General features: G+C 33.9%; 1 pseudogene; it reads right to left on the bottom strand.

The window, feature by feature from the left end:
- The window catches only part of LOC120114929, a 31,567-nt pseudogene extending 11,606 nt beyond the window's left edge, over positions 1-19,961 (bottom strand).
- Between the last annotated feature and the right edge of the window lie 1,407 nt (positions 19,962-21,368).

Below are 21,368 nucleotides of genomic sequence, written 5' to 3'. Positions count from 1 at the left end.
CAGTCACTCTCCAATGTGGACCAAAAATATCCATATATCATAACTTGTCTTGCCATCATATGCCCATTTGCATGAGTTCTTCACACTCCATCATGTATTTCTTCCAAAATCGTCTTTGCCTCTTTTGCATCCACGCATCATAATAAAACTTGATCATGATTTTTCTTGTACAAGACTTCTCCATAAAGGACATATTTGGTTGTCATTCTTCTGATTTCTCTATTATTAGTTTCAGTAGCTTCTTTTGGATACCTTTGATTTTTGATGTACTGTTGAATGTCATGGTACCATGGGATTTTATCTTTTACTTCCTCGATTTGATAACAATGAGTCGGGTACTCGTATGATTGCATATCGATTGGCATCATGTCAGATTCCTCACCAGCCTTGAATGTTGCTGCCAAGAACTGGTCAGTAACTATATTGAAATGATTTAAAATTTAAAGGATTAAATTGAATAAATGGAAAAGTATAAGAAATGATTTGATTAAGACCAATTAGTAATAATGGAAGAATGAAAGCGTATTTTGGTCATTTAGAGGGAAATAGATTTAAAATTCATTTTTATTAGGGATTTAAGAGATAAAATGGGAAAAGTTAAAAGGCTAAGTTATTTTATTCTTTTCATTCTTGTTCTCCGTTACCCGTGCTCTCCCCATAGCCAAAGGTAAGTTTTCTTCAAGTGGTTTTTCCTTTAGTTTATGGGTTGGTTTTGAAACTTTAAGTGATATAGAGGTTTAAAGAGAGTTCAAGGATGATTAAAACTAAGTGATTAGTGAATTAATTGAAATTGAAGAAAATGGGTTTTTGAGTGATATGATGAAATATGAGTTTTTATTAAGGATTACAAGTAAATTTGACTTGACAAAGAAGTAAATAAGAGATTAGAAGCCTTGGATGTGATTAAAAACATGTTGAAAAAAGTAGTGTGATTCTTGGTTTGGAGTGTTCTTTAGAGAATTTGGATATTATATGAAGATTAATGAAGGAAAGTTAGTTGGGCTAAGTAACGATGAGTTCAATGGTATTGTTTGAGGTAAAATTAAGAGATTTAAATGAAATTTGGGTGAAAATCGAGCTGAAAATGGAAAATATGGGGAAGGGTATCGGTACTGGAAGAACAGTACCGATACTATAGGTTTAAATTTGGGAAAATAGGATGAACAATATCGATACTGATGCAATTAGTATCGATACTTTTGTGGGTATCGATACTAAGAGGAAGGTATAGATACCATGGATTATAGAATACAAAAATGGTATCGATACTGAAGGGAGTATCAGTACCATAGTATAGAAGTATCGATACCATACTAGGGGTACTGATACTATTGAGCCTGGAATGTTTTAGATATGATGAATTTTAATAAAAATTGGAAATAATAGTACTTTTGAGTATTATTAAAGTATAAATGTTAAAGAATATACTAATATTTGTATGGTATGTGTACTTAATGGATGCTTGTGTAGAGTGTAACCAAGCTCCAGAGTCAAGCAATAAAAAGGGAAAGTATAAAGTTGTCGAATAGTCAGACATCAGTGTAACATACTAGTGAGGCATACCATGTGAGTGCATTTATTATGTACATTAAAAGTTATAGATGCATGTTGTTAAATGCATATGTTGCATTTTTATATCAGTACTAGGTGTACTACCGGCACTAAGTGTGCAACCCACAGAATTCATAATAAGTTTATAAACGATCGTATCAACACTAAGTGTGCAACCCACATAATTCATAATATGTTTATGAACGACCGTATCGGCACTAAGTGTGCAACCCACAGAATTCATAATAAGTTTATGAACGACCGTATCGGAACTAAGTGTGCAACCCACGAAATTCATAATATATTTATGAACGACCGTATCGGCACTAAGTGTGCAACCCACGGAATTTATAATAAGTTTATGAACGACCGTATCGGCACTAAGTGTGCAACCCACAGAATTCATAATATGTTTATGAACGACTGTATCGGCACTAAGTGTGCAACCCACGAAATTCATAATAAGTTTATGAACGACCGTATAGGCACTACGTGTGTACCCCAAAGAACTTATAATGATTTAAAACAATAAATTTGTATTTGATAGTTATGATATATTGATGTATTGATTTCACCTCATTATTGTTATTGCCTCACTAAGTAAATACTTAACGTGTGTTTATTTCACGCGTAGGTTTTTAGTAAGTAGAGTAAGGAGTGCATCTGACATTGTCATTCAAGGGTTGCCTCATCAGTAACTGTACGACAACTATGTCCACTTTTGATGTTGTTAGCTATCATGTAATAAATTTATTATAATGCTTTGAAAAGTATTTTGAACTATGATGTTGTAAAAAAATTTAAAGATGTTTGAACCTTTAAGATCTATTTACATATTATAAGTAAATGAATGTTTTAGTTTATTAAATCAAAACGTTTTATGATTGGAAACAAATTTTATACTGGTTTTTAAAAAATGGGAAGTTTCAAAAGTGATGTGACATCTATGACTCGTGTACAGAAACGTATACGGGAAATTGGGTGTTACAAGTTACATGTAGAAGTACTTGTTTCTTCTAAAGATATGGCCATCAAGTCTTCATCTGGGAAGTCGAAGTCTAATGGTTCATAATTTTTAAACGTTCTACCTGCTAAGAAGTCAGATATGGCACTTCCTTTTATAGCATTTTTGTTCACGTATTCAATGTCAAATTCAGATAATAGTATTTTTCATTGGGCTAATCTTTCAAAGAGAGTAGACACGTCCATCATGAATTTAAACGGATCCAACTTAGAAATTAACTAAGTGGTATGGTATAACATGTATTGTATGAGTCTTCATGTGGCCCAGACTAGAGCGCAGCAAACTTTTTCAATGGGTGGATATCTGGCTTTGCAGTCAGTGAACTTCTTACTCAGGTAGTAAATGGCTCTTTCTTTTCTTCTAGATTCATCATGTTGTCCCAAGACACATCCCATCAAATTCTCAAATATGAATATATAAAGGAACAAAGGTTTGCCTGGGATGGGAGACATTAGAACATGAGTGCGAGACAAATGCTCTTTTTTTCTCGAAAATGATCTGGTAATCCTCATCCCATGTTCCAGAGTTATTCTTTCGAAGAAGACAGAAAATTGGATCACATTTGTCTGTCAACTGGGATATGAATCGAGCAATGTAATTTAATCTACCCAGAAAACCTCAAACTTATTTCAGGAAGCCCAATAACTTCCCAGATGTTACTCCAAAGGTACACTTGTTTGGATTCAGCTTTAATTAGAATTTTCTCCATCTTTGGAAGAGTTTCCTCAGATTCTCGGTATGTTCATCTTCAGTTTATGCTTTGACAATCATGTCATCAACATAAACTTCGATTTCTTTATGCATCATATCGTGAAACAAGGTCACCATGGCTCTTTGGTATATTACCCCTACATTCTTTTATCCGAAGTGTATTACCTTGTAACGAAATGTTCCCCACGTCGTTACGAATATGGTCTTGTCCATGTATCTGGATGCATCTTAATCTGGTTGTATACTGAAAACCCATCCATGAATGAGAATAAAGAGTTTTCGGCCGTATTATCCACCAAAGTGTCTATGTGTGACAAAGGGAAGTTATCTTTAGGACTTGTTTTATTGAGGTCTCGGTAGTCGATGCACATGCACACCTTTCCATCCTTCTTTGGTATTGGCACTATGTTAGCCACCCACTCCGGATATTTGGCCACCTGAAGAAAACCAACATCAAACTGCTTGACTTCTTCTTTTATTTTAAGGAGCATTTCTATTCTCATTCTCCTTAGTTTCTGTTGTATGGGTTTGCATTCTGGGTTGATTTGAAGTTTGTTAACCACTATATCTGTATTCAACCCATACATATCTTGGTACGACCATGCAAATATGTCTTTGTACTCCCGAAGTAAATCTATCAAGTTTTGTCTTGCTTCAGACGAGAGTGTCGTGCCAATTTTAATTTTTTTTCTTTTATTCTTTCGTGCGCTTTTATTCATTCGTGCCCAACTTCAGGACTTCAATTTTCTCCTCATGTGGCAATATTTTTTTGTCTTCTATCTCCACCATTCTTAATAACTCAAAAGGTAAGTTGCGCTCTTCTTCGTGGTCACATTCGTCGATTTACCCAAGACACTTGAGTTGCTCAAAATCCACCTCTGGGTCAGAATCATCCTTCTGCAAATCATTAATATCTAAGGACCTGAAAGGGAAAGGGGACGAGAAATATATATATGCGAGAGGAAAGTATTCCACACAAAAACAAATAAAATTAAATTCGAAAGAAAGGTAATGAAAAATGAAGAAATGTTTGTCGGAAATGAAAAATTGCATTTTTTATTGAAATATAAATAAAACAATTCATTAACTCTTACAAAAGATCACATATTACCCCAGATATAGGTAAATAGGGAAAGTTTGAGTATTACTTTGAAAGAGATTTGAAAACCACAGGTAATTCTTCAGCCGTCCAATTGTTAAGCACGACGGTTATGGATAGATTCCAGATCTATCAATGTACTCAGTGTCATCAGTTGTTATAGCATTGATGATCAAGTATTTCAGAGCTTCTTCTAAATCAGGTAAGGCCATAATTGTTTCTTCCTCAAAAGCATAACCACCAAACCTAAATGTACTATGAAGAGGAGGAAAAGACATCAACTCCCTTTGAATTTCTTCCCTACTCAATCTTACCCTTCTTATTTCTTGGTATTTATGAATTTCCTTCATGATTTATTGATGACTAGGCTGAAATCTGAGCCCAAATAGATCTAGCTTGGTAACAGGAAAAATTGGGCTAATTCTTTCTTGTAGAGATTTCCTAAACTCCTTCCTATCTTTGCACCTCTCCCAAAGTCTGTTTGACTTCTATCTTGGTGCATTCTGAGATCCTGGGTTTAAAAATCTTACCCCCTTTAACCATAAATATGGCATTAACAAACTCCAGAGAGTAGAATGAACATTCTAAAGCCTCCTCATTCACATCTATGTAAGGGGCATATGTGGTCACGCTGGCCACTACGTCTTTTTCAGCATTGATGATTACAAGAGCCCTGTTAATAATAAACTTGACTTTCTGGTGCAGTGTTGATGGTATTGCCCCAGCTTGATGAATCCATGGCCTTCCTAAAAGGAAGTTGTATGAGGGCATAATGTGCATCACTAGGAACTCTATGTTATATGTGGTTGGTCCAATGGTCAATGGTACTTAAATTTTACCAAGCACATCTCTCTTTTTCCCATCAAATTCTCGAACCACACTCTGGCATGTTCTCATGTAGGAGGTATCTATTGGTAGCATTTTTAAAGTGATCAAAGGCATTACGTTAAGGGCAGTGCCATTGTCAATTAATACGCTTGGAAAAGCATGCTCTTTGCAATGAGTGGTGATGTGAAATGGTTTAGCTCGACCTCTTCCTTCAGACGGAATCTCATCATCAGAGAATGAAATGAGATTATCAGCTTGGATGTTGTTAACCAGTCAATCCATCTTATTGACGTGTATGTCTTTTGGCATAAATGTCTGATTTAAGACGTTCAGAAGGGCATCTCTGTGTGCCATCGAACCCAGCAACAATGCCAACATGGAAATATGTGTTGACATGCTATGTAATTGTTCCACAATACAATACTCACTGTGTTTTAGAAATTTTAAGAACTCCACGACCTCTTCTTCTTTTATTGGCTCATTTACTGCTAGTACATCCCCTTAGAATAGTACAAGTGGTCTTTGGGGTAAGATATACTTTTGGGAGTAGTATTTCCCAATAGTAGGCCCCACTTCATTAACATCTTCTTTCAAAGACCTTACTTGGCCTTCATATTTTCATGCACTTGTTTGTTGTCTTTATAGGGAAAAGGTCTTGGTCCCGTTATTACCACATTTGTCGGTACTTTATATTCCATCTTCTCCTTGGGGGTGATTATCAAAGGGCGGCCCGTTCCATGCCCCTTGTCAGATAAATCTTCAGTCGTACAAACATCAGCTTCCGGGTTGTCCTTGTTTTCCTCATAGAATTCAACTCATTCCTGTCCATCATGAGCTAGACCAAAGCTTTAAATTCGGAACACTCGTGCACCTTGTGTCCCTCTTCATTGTGATAACAACAATAATTATCATCTTTATATTCCGTTGTGCTTGAATTTGGCAAGAGAAGTCATGCCTTTACCATTTGTCTCCTTACCAAGCCATACGGGACCTCACTTTGGAAAAACTTGTTTTGACCCTCTTGTCTCTCTCCTCGATGATTGCATTAACCTTACTTTCTTGGTGGTTATGCAGATGGTTCTGCACAACGTTAGGTGTTTCTGAGTTGTTAAAATGAATCTAGTTCGTGTTACGCATCCTTTGAACGATCCTCTTAAAGTCTAAGTGGTTTTCAATAGCATGCCCTGGGACATCACAATGATACTCACAATGTGTGTTTTCATCATACCACTTGGGGTGTGGGGGCTTTAGTGGTTCTACTGGTATGGTGACACCATATTTGTGTTAAAAAGTTGTTGGTAAAGTTCCTTGTACGTCATGGGAGGCTCAAAATACTCTTTTTTCCTCATTGCTTCCTTCACATCTTGTCTAGAAGTACCTGATAGTACAGCTACAGTTGATTTTGACTTGGAGATCATAACACTTTTGTTGGTACTAAAGGTGTTGATGTTGTTGACCTCTGATTCTTTCTTCTTCATGGAAGGTCTCCTGCTTGATTCACCTCCATCTATCTTTTCTTGTTTAATGGTTGTCTCGATCATCTCCCCTGCCATAATCAGATTAGAGAAATTCTTAGATGTAATCGCAACCAGATGCTTGAAGAAATGAGCCTTCAAAGTATGTGCGAAGAGCTTTCTGGTCTCTTTTTTATCCAAATGAGGATGAACCTGCACAACTAAATCCCTCCACCGCTGTGTATACTTTCTGAAGCTTTCATTATGCTTCTTCTTCGTACTTTGTAGTATGACACGATCTAGCCTTATGTCATTTACACGCTTGTATTGTTCTAAGAAAAACTTGGCGAGATTTTTCCATGTTCTGATGTGCGAATGGTTCAACTGATTGTACCACCAGATGACTGAGCTTGACAGACTCTCTTCGAAGTAGTGAATTAGGAGGTGACCATTTACCACGTACCCTGTCATCTTTCGATAGAACATGGTAATGTGAGCTGAAAGGCAACTGTTCACATCGTACTTCTCAAAATATGGGACTTTAAACTTAGGAGGAAGAATTAGATATGGGACTAAGCTCAGTTCCAAAGAATCAACTCCATAATAACTATATTCTCCTTTAATTGTCTTCATTTTATCTTCTAGCAACTTAATTTTTTCCTCCATCTTCTTTGCTTTATCCTCTTCATCAAAATCTAGAATACGATAATCATCTGGATTATTTTGAGGGTTAGTTACGAAAGCTTGTGCTTTTGCAGTCGATGAAGCTTGTGCTTTTGCAACAGATGAAGCTTATGCTTTTGTAGCAGATGAGTCTTCTTGAAGTCTCAGCAAGATATCAGGTGAGATAATCAGATGTTGGGTAGGTGGTATAGTCACCCCTTATGATGCCCTTTGTAACACCCTCAATCCGTACCTGACCCAGATACGAATCTGAGATGTCACATCAACTTTTTAGCTCTTTGACTCTTCGAAAATTTTGACTAAAATTTTACTATTATTCGAAAAATGAAAACACATTTACAAAACATTTTAGAGTATCCTTAGAAAATCCTTAGAAATATAACATTTTCCTCTTAGCTGAGTTTACATGGCCAAGGAATATAACCTTAGAAAATCCTCACTTATACTTGGTCAATTTAGCATACAAAATTTTCTCCCGATCCTTTAAACTCAATCACACATGTCTTAATATAACTTTTAAAATCTGAATAACCTGGTCAGACTAACCATCTATCTGTGGATGGAAATTAATGCTAAATTTAAATCGAATTTTAAAGGCCTTGCTCAAATAATTCTAAAACCTTAAAGTAAACCTTAGATCTCATCAAATACAATTAAAATTGGCACTCCATGCAGTCTACTATATCCTGGATGTATAGTTCAGCATACTTATCCATTGAAAAATCTTTTAGAACCGGAATGAAATGTGTAATCTTTACTAAATGATCCGCCAAAACCAAAAATTGAGTCCTTTTTATTTCATGTCAAAGGTAACCCAGTTACAAAATCCATGGTCATCTTTTTCTCATTTCTCCTGAGAACTGAAAATTGTTTTCATTCCTTTCAAATTTATACAATACCTTATTTCTAACATAACTAGCTTATGAGCTAAACCTTTTTTAAAAAAAATCTTTGTCATACTTAGTGCTCCAAACCATTCACTTTAATTAACAAAATAAATTAAACTTTATCTTAGCATTCCTGGTGCTATCTTCTTCTTCTTCCAAAAACCAATGGACAAAGCATATGAATTTCTATAACCTTCTTGATATCCTTAGAAAGTTCTATCCTTTCTTTGTTTTATTTCCGACTTGGTAATTTGACCAACACTTCAAGTTTCTCCTCTTTATCACCAATGTCGTTGATCCAATAATTTGCCATCATCCTTAAACAAATGAAATAATTTTAAAACTTCCTTATAATCAGAATTTCTCTACTTCAAATGAAACCCACTTGTTTTATTTTCGATACTATTTATAATCATTTTCAAATATTCTCTACTACATTGCATTTATTTCTCCGACTTACTTTTCCAAACTATAAATTTAATTGATCTTATTTTTATTACATTCCTTGAATTCTCTTGTTTATTACTAATCCAAATAATTGATGCCTCCTTTACTAATAACTTGCTTAGTGGGGGAAGGGTTACTAAAAGTTCTTTATGAATCTTTTAAAAAATCAGAGAATTCCAAAAGAATTCGAATTCAATATAACTTTTCTACTTTCTACTCAAATACTGTTCATACTTACACTATAATTTCTATTATTTATCCATATTCTACTTCATGCCCTTTCTGTATCTTCATCAAATCCAATGTCATTGAAAAGTACAATTACTTTTGGCGTCGGGTATAATTGGGAATTCAATTCCATCAACAAAATCTAGTTCAACTACAAAAAATTTTTCCAACGCCTTAATCCCTTCAAATTCTAATATTCAATCAAATTTATAAAGAAATGTTTCTATACTTTTAACTGTGAAACTCGTCAATCTTTAACAAGAATCTTTATCAATACGAATCCTTGTTGCATATTATCTTGGAAGTTAATCATTCACACTTGTTTCCTATAAAATCTTTTTCTTCTGAACCTTTCTAAATCATTAACCTTGAACAACCATCTATTAGGGATTAATATGAAAGAGTTCTAATCTGTAACCGAATTTATCCTGAATTCTCGGTAGAGACTTATATACTATTCATCCTTTTTTTGTGACCTAAAACATTTAACCCTCACTTTCTATTCTAATATAAAATTTAAATTCATCAGTTATCAACTTCTTTCTTACAATCAAATGTTTATGAACTTCATATCTTGTTTTAACTCGGGAGCCCTCATAGTCTGACATCTATTAATATTTAATTTCTTAACTAGACTAGCAAGGATAGCATACTGATTACACCATCAGATCAGAGATACTTGTTATTTCATTGGCATGTACAAACTAAACATTTTTTATAGTCGATCGGCCGGTCTATTTTGAAAACTTGACTCAAGCTAGGCTTTAATACCAATAAATGTAACACCCCCAACCCGTACCTGACCCGAATATGAATCTGATGTGTCACATTAACTTTTTAGCTCTTTGACTCTTTCAAAATTTTGACTAAAATTTTACTTTTATTGGAAAAATAAAAAACACATTTACAAAACATATCAGAGCATCTACAATTTAAAACATAATTAGTACATGCTAATAACCTTTCAAATCAAAACTTATACAATTCAAATTTCTCTCTGATCTAATAATTCTCACCAGTATGTTATCCCGCCCTTGCTTATTCAGCTTACTCCTCGAAGCTCGCGGATCCTACGTGTGAAAACAATTACACGCTAAGTCTATGACTTAGTGAGGCATAATGAGTATAATAAAATCATAAAACATTTATTTACACATTTTATAGAAAACATTTCTCAAAGAATTCAAGTTACTTTTCATAACAAAAATGTATACTTTAATCAATTGTTCAGTTTATATTACTTTTTTTAATATCCTAACGTATACTACTGAGAATGCTAGGTATTTGAGTACATTGAGGTTGTGCACTAATGTTGTCACCACAACTCAAATAATTTTCACCGAAGTTCCACGTATTTGTCCCGAAGGACCACATAGTTTTGTCCCGAATGATCACATAGTTTTGTCCCAAAAGACCACATAGTTTTGTCCCAAAGGACCACATAGAACCCTCGACTCTTGGCATGCCAACTATACCTCTAATTCTCATACATATACCTTAGGCTTTAGCTTTATCATTATTGTTCATTTCATTATTTAAAGTATATCTTATTCTCATAAAGTATATTCGCATATGGTTCATTTTCACATGTATCACTTTTGTTGAGCACATAGATTATTTTCATATAGAACATTTTCACATATCATCTTCATGTAGAAACCTTTACATAGTATATCACATAGTATTATATTTAAATTCATATATCATTTCATGTCAAATTTCTTGAACAAAATATATCAAATATCAGAAAAGATTATGGCATACTTCAAATCATTTACATTAACAAATTTTCAAGATTTGGCTCTTCACAAACCAAATTATTCATAATTTATTTATTAAAGTATGATAAAAGTGTTTCATGGTAAAATTCAAAACATTTCCTTTAAAAACATTCGAGGTTGACTCCACGCGAGTCGTCCTCTTATTATATTTAAAAGAATAGTAAAATGCACTCGCCTTTGCTTCATATAAGTTCTAAGCAGACATCCTTTCACTGTAGCTTACTAACTTTACATATCCTTTCGTTCAACACTTGTTTTCAATCAAATATACATATTTAATATGACTCATGAATATCAAAACTCAATTACATTGAACCAATTAACTCTTACCTAAACAAAATGAAACACCAAATTTAACATTTCAGCCTGAATAGTATCGGTACTCTTCTTGTAGTACCGATACTTCTCTTATATAGTACCGATACTTCTCTTATATGGTACCGATACCTACTTCAGTATCGATACCATTTCGACATTTTGTAATTTCTTCTTTACTTACAGTATCGATACCTTATCCTTGGTATCGATACCTTCACATTAGTTACCCATTTTTCATCAACCCCTACAACCTTTGCCAACCTATTTTTGAATGGTTGACTTTTGATATATTTGGTATAGACCCGATCCATTATGATTCCTTCACAATGCAATATGGTAGTGTATTCCTCGATTGTGGGCATTATGTCTTCTTGGTTGAATGTAAAGCAGTTGTACCCCAGATTCCAAAATTTCACTAATGCTCAAATTAAAGATTCATCTATCTGGATATAGAGGTAATGTGCAATATCACCGTACCGCTGGCAGAATCTTTGTTTCCTGTCATTTTTTTAGCTGTCCTAAATGCTCCGCAACTCTTGAATATCATTTTGCTCAAAGCTGATATAAGCATAGCTAACTAGATCTGACATATAGTTACTTTGCATACTATCTCCTTTTTTCTTCTAAGTCTTCTCTGACCATAGTCGGACCTCTGCATTTTTCACCTCTTACATTACAACCCCTTTGTCCATTAATGCAAATTATTCGAGTTTTAATAAACACTTTTTTGCGGATCAGCACCTCTTTAAATGATGTGAATGATAGAATGAAAGAAAAACACAAAAATGAAGAGAAACAAGTTAGTAAGATAAAAATAATAATCGGATTAATAATAAAATTAAAAATTCCTACCCCACATGATGTTTACCCCACATGTTTTTTCCTACCCAGACATGATTTCTATCTCACATGTTAATTTTCTGAGGAAATCCTAACCGCATATATTTCTAATTCTCATGCCTTGAACAGAAAAAAAAAAGCAAGAAATAACTCAAGCAACCTAGGTTTTGAAATGGAGTTTCGAGATGGGTTCTAATTCCTTGCAGTATCCCGATTTAGGTTCTAAAAAAATGTATCATAGTTCTCCTTGCTGCTGCCTCCTTGGGCTTGCCAGACCCTCAGTCCTAAGCCCATTACAAGCTCATATGGACCAAGTTAAACTTGAGAGGATACATTCCCTTATGTCTGTACGGAGAATAAATTCACACGAATACATAAGGTATATGAATCCTGAAGGTTACTTGCTAAGCCCATATGAAGAATAAATTCCCACGAAGGTGTCGCTTTCACCTCCACTTAAATATGGTTTGGAGCTCGGGAATAGAGTCTGAGATTAATGATGTTTTGAAAAAGTTGAAATCATTAAAAAAAACACCAGTACTACTATTTATTTGAAAAATAATAATCAAAGGTAAATAATAAAGATCGAAAAGATAAATTATAATTTAAACTTACAATTTTCACTAAAGAATACAACCGGAAATTAATTTTAGCCTGACTCACTTACCGTCCCCAATGGAGTCGCCAAGCTGTCATAATCGTCCTTCGGGTGGGTCTGGAATCGGGCTTCGACTTAATTTTGATGTGTTATAGTTGTCACTGATCATTTAAAATTAGGTTGACCAGACACCTTAACGTATCATTTACTTTATATCCATTTTACCAAAAATTAATTGGATTTGGGAGTCAATTATAGTCAAGGAAAGATTAGAACCCTTATATTACCTTTTCGGTACCAATTTAATTTCTCGGTTGTCTTAATTGCGAAAATTAAAAGTCAAATTAAAATTTAAAATTTGATTCGAATTACTTACCTTTGATCGATTAAAATCATTCCTAAAAGAGTAAAAATATTAAATAAAAAATTAAAAAAGATAAAAGAAAAATGCAAATAGTTGATATTAGGGTTAGAATAAAGTAAATAAAAATTAAATAAATAAAAAAACATAAACGAAAATTTAAATTAAAAGGATCAAATTAGAAAGAATTAAAAATAAAGGATCAAATTCAATTTATTGAAAGCTGCAATGGAAAAAAGTTAAAGGGAGTTAATTGCATAAATATAAAAAGATGAACATGGACTATATTGAATTAATTCAAAATTTCAGGGCAAATTTAATACAGATGAACAAAATGAATTGCACATCAAAATATCAGGGACTGCAGAAATAATTTAAGAATCTTGTATTTACACCTTGGTCCCCCTTATAAATACCCTTTAACCCAAAAATCACTCATTTTCCACATTTTCTCAAAATATTCTCCCCTTTCCCTCTCAAATATCCTATCAACACTAACAGGACGGCTCGGTCACCTTCCCCGACGAGACAGGGTTACCTGGACCACCCCTCCGGCCACCGTCGCCGGTGGTCAAAAAAATCAAAATCACTCAAAACGTTCCTCCCAACCCCCTTAACACAAAACCGAAGCCCGGTCTAAGAAAAAACCAAATCGGCGTAGATCCGAGTTTTAAAAATTTGAATTTTAACCTTCTCTGGTAAACCCTTTCGACTTCTAACGGTCGTTTTCTTCCCAAGCTTATATTAACGTTGTGTTTATGTCCTTTTGCTTGCGTGAATGTATTATTTTGGCTTTATTTTGGTTTTTCAGCTTGATTGCTTTTGATTTTTTGTCGAATGGTTCTTATTTCGGTGGTATTTGTGGATCAATGGTATATTGCTTGTTTTTTTTTGTTTCACTCGATGAATTTCTTCGTGGTTGCTCCGATGATTATTTTTTTGTGTCTTCTTCGTTGCCTCACCTAAGGCTTTTATAGCTTTGTCGCCGGTCGTTGTGGTCCCAAATATCTCGGGGTGTTAGGTGGATGATCTTTCGGCACGCATTGTTGTTTGGATTTTTCTCTGATTTCACGTTTTTGCAGTTTCAGAGTTCGAGAAATCCGGTCAGCTCTCGAACCGATCGGGCACATGGCCTCCACGCACGCTCCCCGTATGGCATCCTTGCTTGATATAGAACCCTAATTTATTATTTTGGGCTAGGTCAGGCCCCTAACTGGGCTGGCTTGTTGGGTCAAGCCTGCTTGCTCGTTTGGGTTGCACTCTGGACTGAATTGGACCTAAAATTGGACTTGGAACAGTCAAAAATAAAATTAAATAAATAAATATAATATAATAAATATAAAATAATAAATAATAATAATATAACTAATATTATATATATATATAAAGCGTATACTATATTTATTTAAAAACTATATAACATAAATTATATTTTCAAAAACTATATAATATGATTTCAAAAATTATATATATTATATATGTTTTCAAAAACCGTTTTAAAAACTATATATATATGTTTTCAAAATTATATTATATACATTTTCGAAAACTGTTTTACTAAAACTATATATTTTATGTTTTCAAAATACGTTTTCAAAAACCGTTTTTCGAAATTATATATTATATATTTTCAATAACCGTTTTCTAAAAACTATATATTATATGTTTTTAAAAATATTTTCAAAAATTATACTGTATATTATCATATATACTAAATAAACCCTTTGAAATCCCGGACAAAAATTGAGTGACTACAGTTTTAAACTAAACTATAAGCAAGAGTTCAGCAAACAGCACACCTTCAATCATTATTGCTTAGCATTACAAGAGGAATCATACAAATCGAAGCGTATGCGAAGGCCGCTGCTTTCGATCTTTGTTATCCGTGTTCACTGAAACTGATTCCACATTTCTTAATTATTGAATCCTAAACCATACATAAAGGAATATTTGCAGTATTCGTTGCTGTATCAGTCGAATCTAATTCAAGCAGCCAAAATTTCTTATTGATAGAAAAAAATAAAAAAGGAAGGGATTTAAGGGCTTACAGCAGCATCGAACCTCTGAACCGCTGTAAGAGGGAAGTATCGGCCACCTTTCAATTTTGTCTGCCACCCAATTCAAAGAATGTCAATACCATTGAGATGATAATAAAGAATCGTTGAGAGATACTCCAATTGTGCTGTTGATCGTAACCCCAACAACAAGGTATCATATTTCTAGAATGGCATGTAATTGAATTCTCGGATTTTCTCTTCCTATCCTGTAACGAGTCTCGGAGAACACCTCATAAAAGGAAAGTACACCATGACTTATCTTTAAACACCAAAGCATCATACAACGATCCGATTAAGAATTTTGTCGATGACTCTGACCTGATTGTAGAGTTGATAAGTCCAACTGCACCATCAATTCCCCTAAGCTTCACCAACTCTACAATCAGATCATCGCTATGGACGAAACTCTTAGGCCCCGTATGGTTCATGGATTTAAACATTCTTGGGATGAATCCTTTTTTCCGGGTTAAGATACCCACGTTTGGATGGTTATTATTCCCGAGTGATGGTAAACATTGAATACCACCAGTGTCTTTTTTTCCCTGTTTTACTGGGAATATTAATCCCCCATCTCCCTTTGGTATTTGTTGATTCCTGTCCTCTGTTGGCTAAAATATCCCTTCCCGTTAGCTTGTTTTGGCTGAAAATATTCTTCTTCCTCGATTTGGGGAGAGTTGTTGCGAGGAGCTGTCTCTTGCTCCAACGGACTTCTTCTTCTGTGTTGTTGTATCTACTAATCTCTTGCCATGTTCGTCTCTCCCTGTTTGAGAACTGTTTTCCCTCTGTTCGTTTAAAGGAACGATTTTGGATCTAAAAATTGGATTTTTTTTCTTTGTTCCTGGAAAGGAACGATTTTGGATTTGGGTTTTTTTAGTGTTGCGAGGAACGCTTTTTTTTTTTTATCTCTTTGTGCGAATTGGAATGCATAAATGTTTTCTTTCATGCAATTCCTTTCCATGTATGAGCATTTCTCTCTTCATTTATCATTTACTTTCCCGATTGTGATTTTCACTTTTCGTTTTCGATTCACGCTAGTTTGTATCCTGAGATTTCTCTCTTCTACAATTAAAAACTATAGTTTAAGCTTATGGGATTTCGATTCAGAGTTTTGTTTTTTTCAAGTCTGAACTAATTGCAAATCAGATATAGTTTCAAGTACTAGATGCATTGCGTACTGTACTGGTTGAAATTTGGAATCGTTAACACTTTGAATCCCATTTCCCCCTTTTTATTTCACCTTTCCCGGGTCCCATCTGGAGGTTTGAGAGGTTTCAGATTGCTAATTTGACTTCTAAGAAATTAAAGTGGTTGAAGAGTAGTCTTAAAACTCTTGATCAGACCAAGTATAATAATATTTCTAAGAAAGTTAAAAAGAAAAAGAGAGGAGTTGGAGAGGTTTCAGATTGCTAATTTGACTTCTAGTAGGGCTGGTGGTAATATTGATGATGAGATTAAGGCCTAGAATGAGTTATGTGCTTTAGAGGAGGCTGAGATACTCTTTTATAAGCAAAAAGTTAGGGTCTTGTTGATCACTCTTATTTTCTCCCTCTCCATACTTGGTCTAGTATTCACCATGAGACTTTTTTTGGCTCAGAAACTGAATAAAGCTCTTATAAACTTCATCTGGATTAGTGCGTTCACGAGCACCTTTGTGGAGTTTCAAGCCCCAGGGGACTCTAATCATTGCCCAACCTTGGTCTACATGTCTAAGTAATCCCTTATTAATAAACCTAAGCCCTTTAAGTTTATGTTAAACTCTTGATTTATGTTAATAGTTACTCCAAAGAGCTTTCTGCAACGCTATCATGTTAATAGTTCTGTCATGTTAGATTCTATACATTTTCATATCTAGAGACGAACATCAACCGCTCTACTCACGCATCATGTGCATCAAGAACGCAAGTTACAGACTATAGGTCGCTCAAATAATTGGCAATGTCCACTATTCCAGATGAGGTTCTATTGAACAATTAAGAGATGAATGATCAAGGGCTAAGTAGAATAAGGTAATAGGAAAATTTTAGGGCATGCAAAATTTACAAAGTCGACTTCTTAGTTCCTGGGATGAATTAAATGTCAGCCTTCTGTACTCTGCCAGTTTAGTATATACTGTCTTTCAACCCCTCAGCTATTACATGTTTCATCTGGAGCATCTTTTCCCTTGCCGACTGCATTAAGTTAGGATGATAACATGTGTTAATCCAGATAGAAAACATTCAGTTCTAAATTAATCATAAAAAGATAAAAATAAAAATCAGTTCAAATTTATAACTAAGGATTTAGTAATATAAAGCAGGGCCTGTATATGTTATCTTACGTATGAGGACTTAACATAAAGTGGGTAGCAGATATCAACAAAACGATCATAGTATAAACTCTTATCAATTATACTAGGCTTCTTATTTTATCAGTACAATACAATAAACATATATAACAACATAGATTTGGAGCCCAAATGACTTTACCACCTAGTGGCTCCCAAGTAATGTACGTTTGGTCAGTGATTTTCTATAATTTTCAGCTTATGTTAAACTCTTGATTTATGTTTTTAATTGCTTTTGAACAGTTAAATTAGTTTTCGTTTATTTTTATTGTGATAACACACAATTGTTCTTGTTCAATATTATTATGTTCTAATATTAAAATGTTTGCTCATAATAACAGTTATGGCTCGTTTGTGTATGATCCGAGAGAAATTAACGGTCTAGTATGTTCAAAGCTTGGCCTCTGTCGGTTTGTGTATGTTAGGAGAGAAATTACAGGTTGGCAAATCACCTCACAAAGCTTGGCCTCTGTTATGACTTATTTTTTTTGTATTTCTTCTGGTTGTGATAGTTGTTATGACTTTTTTCTTGTTATATTACATTGATTGCAGGTAAAGGCATTGAGAAACTTTTATCTCATGATACTAAAATGAAAGTTTACATGGTTACAGTGTTCATAGAAAATATTTGTGACAATGTTAAATAACATTGTTTAATGCATTGAGGCAAGGTGCTGCTCATGTTTGGTTCTGACATGGCTCCTAGTAATTTCCTTCACACTCGAACCAGACAGTTTCTGGAAACTGTAAAAGATCAATTTGACGCTAAAACATCGAGAAGGCATGAAATTTGCAGCGATCAATTTTTGTGATTACACCAAAACCATGTAAAAATCTTGTCAAGTTTTGTAATTACGCAACAAAAAATGATCTTTTACCATCAAATTAAGTGTCACTGGGATAATTAATATCTTTTACGTAGAATTCCCACTCTTCTAAAGCATCAATAAATACCCAGATTCAGTTTTCTTCACCAATCAACCAAACTCGATAAACAACTTCCTCATTGTGATATTATCGACATAACAAGTTGAAACAACACAATTTTCGGCATAGTGCCCGATAAAATTGTTGTTTTTGGTGAATATTTTACTTTTATTTTATAATCTAAATTTTATTTGAACCACCTGTGATCTCAATGAGGACAAAATTAACAGATGATCTATATTCTTAACTAACTTGGAACGTATAAAATTAGAATCCATAAACAGATGATTATTGATCTGCATGTACACAAACCAAACAAGTACACGTATGAACAGAAAAAATAGACATGTTTATCACTACTACACTATGTAGTTGTACATGTAACTTCAAAATGGAAACTTTGTAAATTTTTTACCAGCACAAGAACTGTGTAGAACACACAAATCTGTTGAAATCTTACATTCGCAAACGCACTTGTCGATTGAATGCATCACGTATGTACTCGACAGCGGTCTTGGAGAAAAGAATGTAAACATTGTCGATTGAAAAATACAAGAAACCTCCCAGTGAATGCCTCACGTATGAACCAGCTAGTTCCCACAATGCAGTGCCAAGCTGGACTATATGTGGAGTCGAATTCCTGAGAAAGCCAACGAAATCATCGTCATGGTTGATTCAATATCATAGTGAAAGTTAAAAATCCCTAATATTGAACATTTAGTTAAATGTTGATGTAAAATTTTAATATATTTTTAGATAAATTATGTAAAATTTAATATTAATTAAAATTAAAATAATACATTATATATTTAAATAATAAAGTAATATATTATCGATGAATTTTTATATAAATAATTTTTATTTAAATATTTAGAATTTCACTTGTTTAAAAATATAAAATAAGGACAATTTAGTAAAATATACATTTCAGTAATCTTTTATTCTTTCAATCAAACACTGTAATCTTACATTACTGCCAAACAAATCAAATACAGTAATATAACATTCCTAGTAATATGTTAGGTAATGTTATATTTCGATAATCCTATTCCCAAAAATAATTTTACATTTCATAAACCAAAAGCACCCTAAGGAGTAATTGCACAATGTCTAGATGTTCGGAGATAAATCACGATAAGTATTCTACGTTCTAGCTGGTCTACGGACCGTACTCTTCTTTTCCAAGACACTCTCAGGGATAAAATGCTAGTCTTCAACTGTAATGCGATCCCGGAGATCAATAACTGATTGTTGGAGGTTCCGACCGATCGTACAATCGAATATCACTCAACAAGAACAACACCATACAAAAACGAAGATCGTAATCAAACGAAAACCTGAGCAGTGAAAATGAGCATCCAAGTTCTACCAAGGGATTCCGATCCACCAAGAGTTTCAAGAAACCCAGAAGGATCAAACTTGGCCTTTTCGATAACAGAGAAATCCCATAAAATTTCCTCAGCTGGGACTTTCCTAGTTTTTGCGGCATTTTTCAACACTTTGACGCAATCCTCGACTTCCTATCATATTATAAACAATACCCAGAACGTAAAAACGACGAGTTATGATAATCGATAGCATATAATCATCCTCAAGCAGTTGAATTAAACGAAAGAACCATACTTGGTTTGGCTTCTGCTCTTTTAACGAGCATTGAGTTCTTGTCCTTCTCGTCGAGGATGGCTCGGGTCCTTGCTTTCAAGGATTTGGCAGAATTGACATGCTTGAGTTGCAGTAACAAGGGTTTAAAAGAGACTGATTGCGAAGAAGATGAACTGAGAAACGTATAGCTACTTAAAGGGGAGAGAGAAAAGGATGATAATGCTGCTGCTTGAGTGCCCATTTTGAGATGTGATTGCTTCTTCCTGGGTCTTCCTTTGGAAATTAGAGGCTACCATTTTTCCCCTTGTTTTTTTCCAGATTTTCCCACATAATTGAGTGATGATATTCGTATTAGTCCCGTTCTTAAATTTTTGTACAATGACTCCCTATATTTTTTATAAAGGTCAAATTCTGTATAGAGTGTTATATTATGCGTTGTTTTATGGATTTAGTCCTTAGATTTTCGGTCTCCAAATTATATATGTCGTTTCATTTTAGTATCTACTTGTATATAGCACCTAAACTATCATTTATGTCTGATTTAGCTATAAAAAAATAGTAATAAATAAGAACGTAACACGTAACGTAATCTTATTAAATGTTATTAATTTAGAGATAAAATGAGTCAAATATTATAATTTAGGCAGAACCTAGGGCTTCGAATAGGGACCGTTCTACCAAGGAGACACTCTTGTCTACTCTTAGTTTCATGTTTGTACCAACAAGACCAGATATCGGTAGGCACTAAACATCTGCAAGTTCAGACAAGGATAACCAAACTATATAACATATGTAATGAAAATTATAAAAGTGTCATCTTCGATTCGATTTCGATTTATTTAAGGAATAAGACTCTGTCAATATCATTAACATATAAACTCACTCACGATAAAAAAAAATCCATAAAAACTCAAATTAATTATGAAAGTCAGGTTAAAAGATTTTCCTTTAGACCCGATAGCAGTGTGATTATATATTTAATTTATATAAGAAAGTTAATTTTTTTTAGAAGTATAACTCCCCCTAATATCTCATCCCGTCCATCCCTATTCACCAACATTCCCTATTAGCGGAATACTTATTTAATTAAAAACAGTTAATTAGTAACATAAAAATAATACTAATTAGTTAGTGATTAATTAATTGAAAATGGATCACAATTGGACTCCAATCCAGAGTATTATTAGTGGTCCTAATATCTCGATTTAGTAAATAAAAGTGGTTATGGACGGAAACAAAGTAGACAAATGATCAACTTTATTTGTTAATACAAAATCAATTAATATTTAATTTTTTCCCATAAATGAAGAAATAAATAATCTCGTAAATTATGTTACTCAAGTTGCAACCCTCTTCGAGCAGTAAATCATATAGGCTCGCTGGATTCGTTGAAACTATATAGCATCGTCTATCTTCAACTTGAGCTAACTTAGCTATATCATCTACTATTCGATTTCCTTCGCGATGTACATGGACAACCTTTACCTCCCAAATTCTTTACAGCAACTTGCCTATGTGATGCTACGACGTTGATTCTAGTTCAATATGAGCCATCTCTTGTAGAAGTATCCACGCTTCTATATAATCTATCTCGATCGTTATCTTCTTTGTTTCGAACTTCTATGTGCCTTTTAGCCCTTCGACCACC

This window comes from Hibiscus syriacus, unplaced genomic scaffold, assembly GCF_006381635.1.
Source record: "Hibiscus syriacus cultivar Baekdansim isolate YM2019G1 unplaced genomic scaffold, ASM638163v2 tig00110254_pilon, whole genome shotgun sequence".
NCBI lineage: Eukaryota > Viridiplantae > Streptophyta > Magnoliopsida > Malvales > Malvaceae > Hibiscus > Hibiscus syriacus.
The sequence above is the reverse complement of the archived record's forward strand: the minus strand, read 5'-3'. Positions and strand labels throughout refer to the sequence as shown.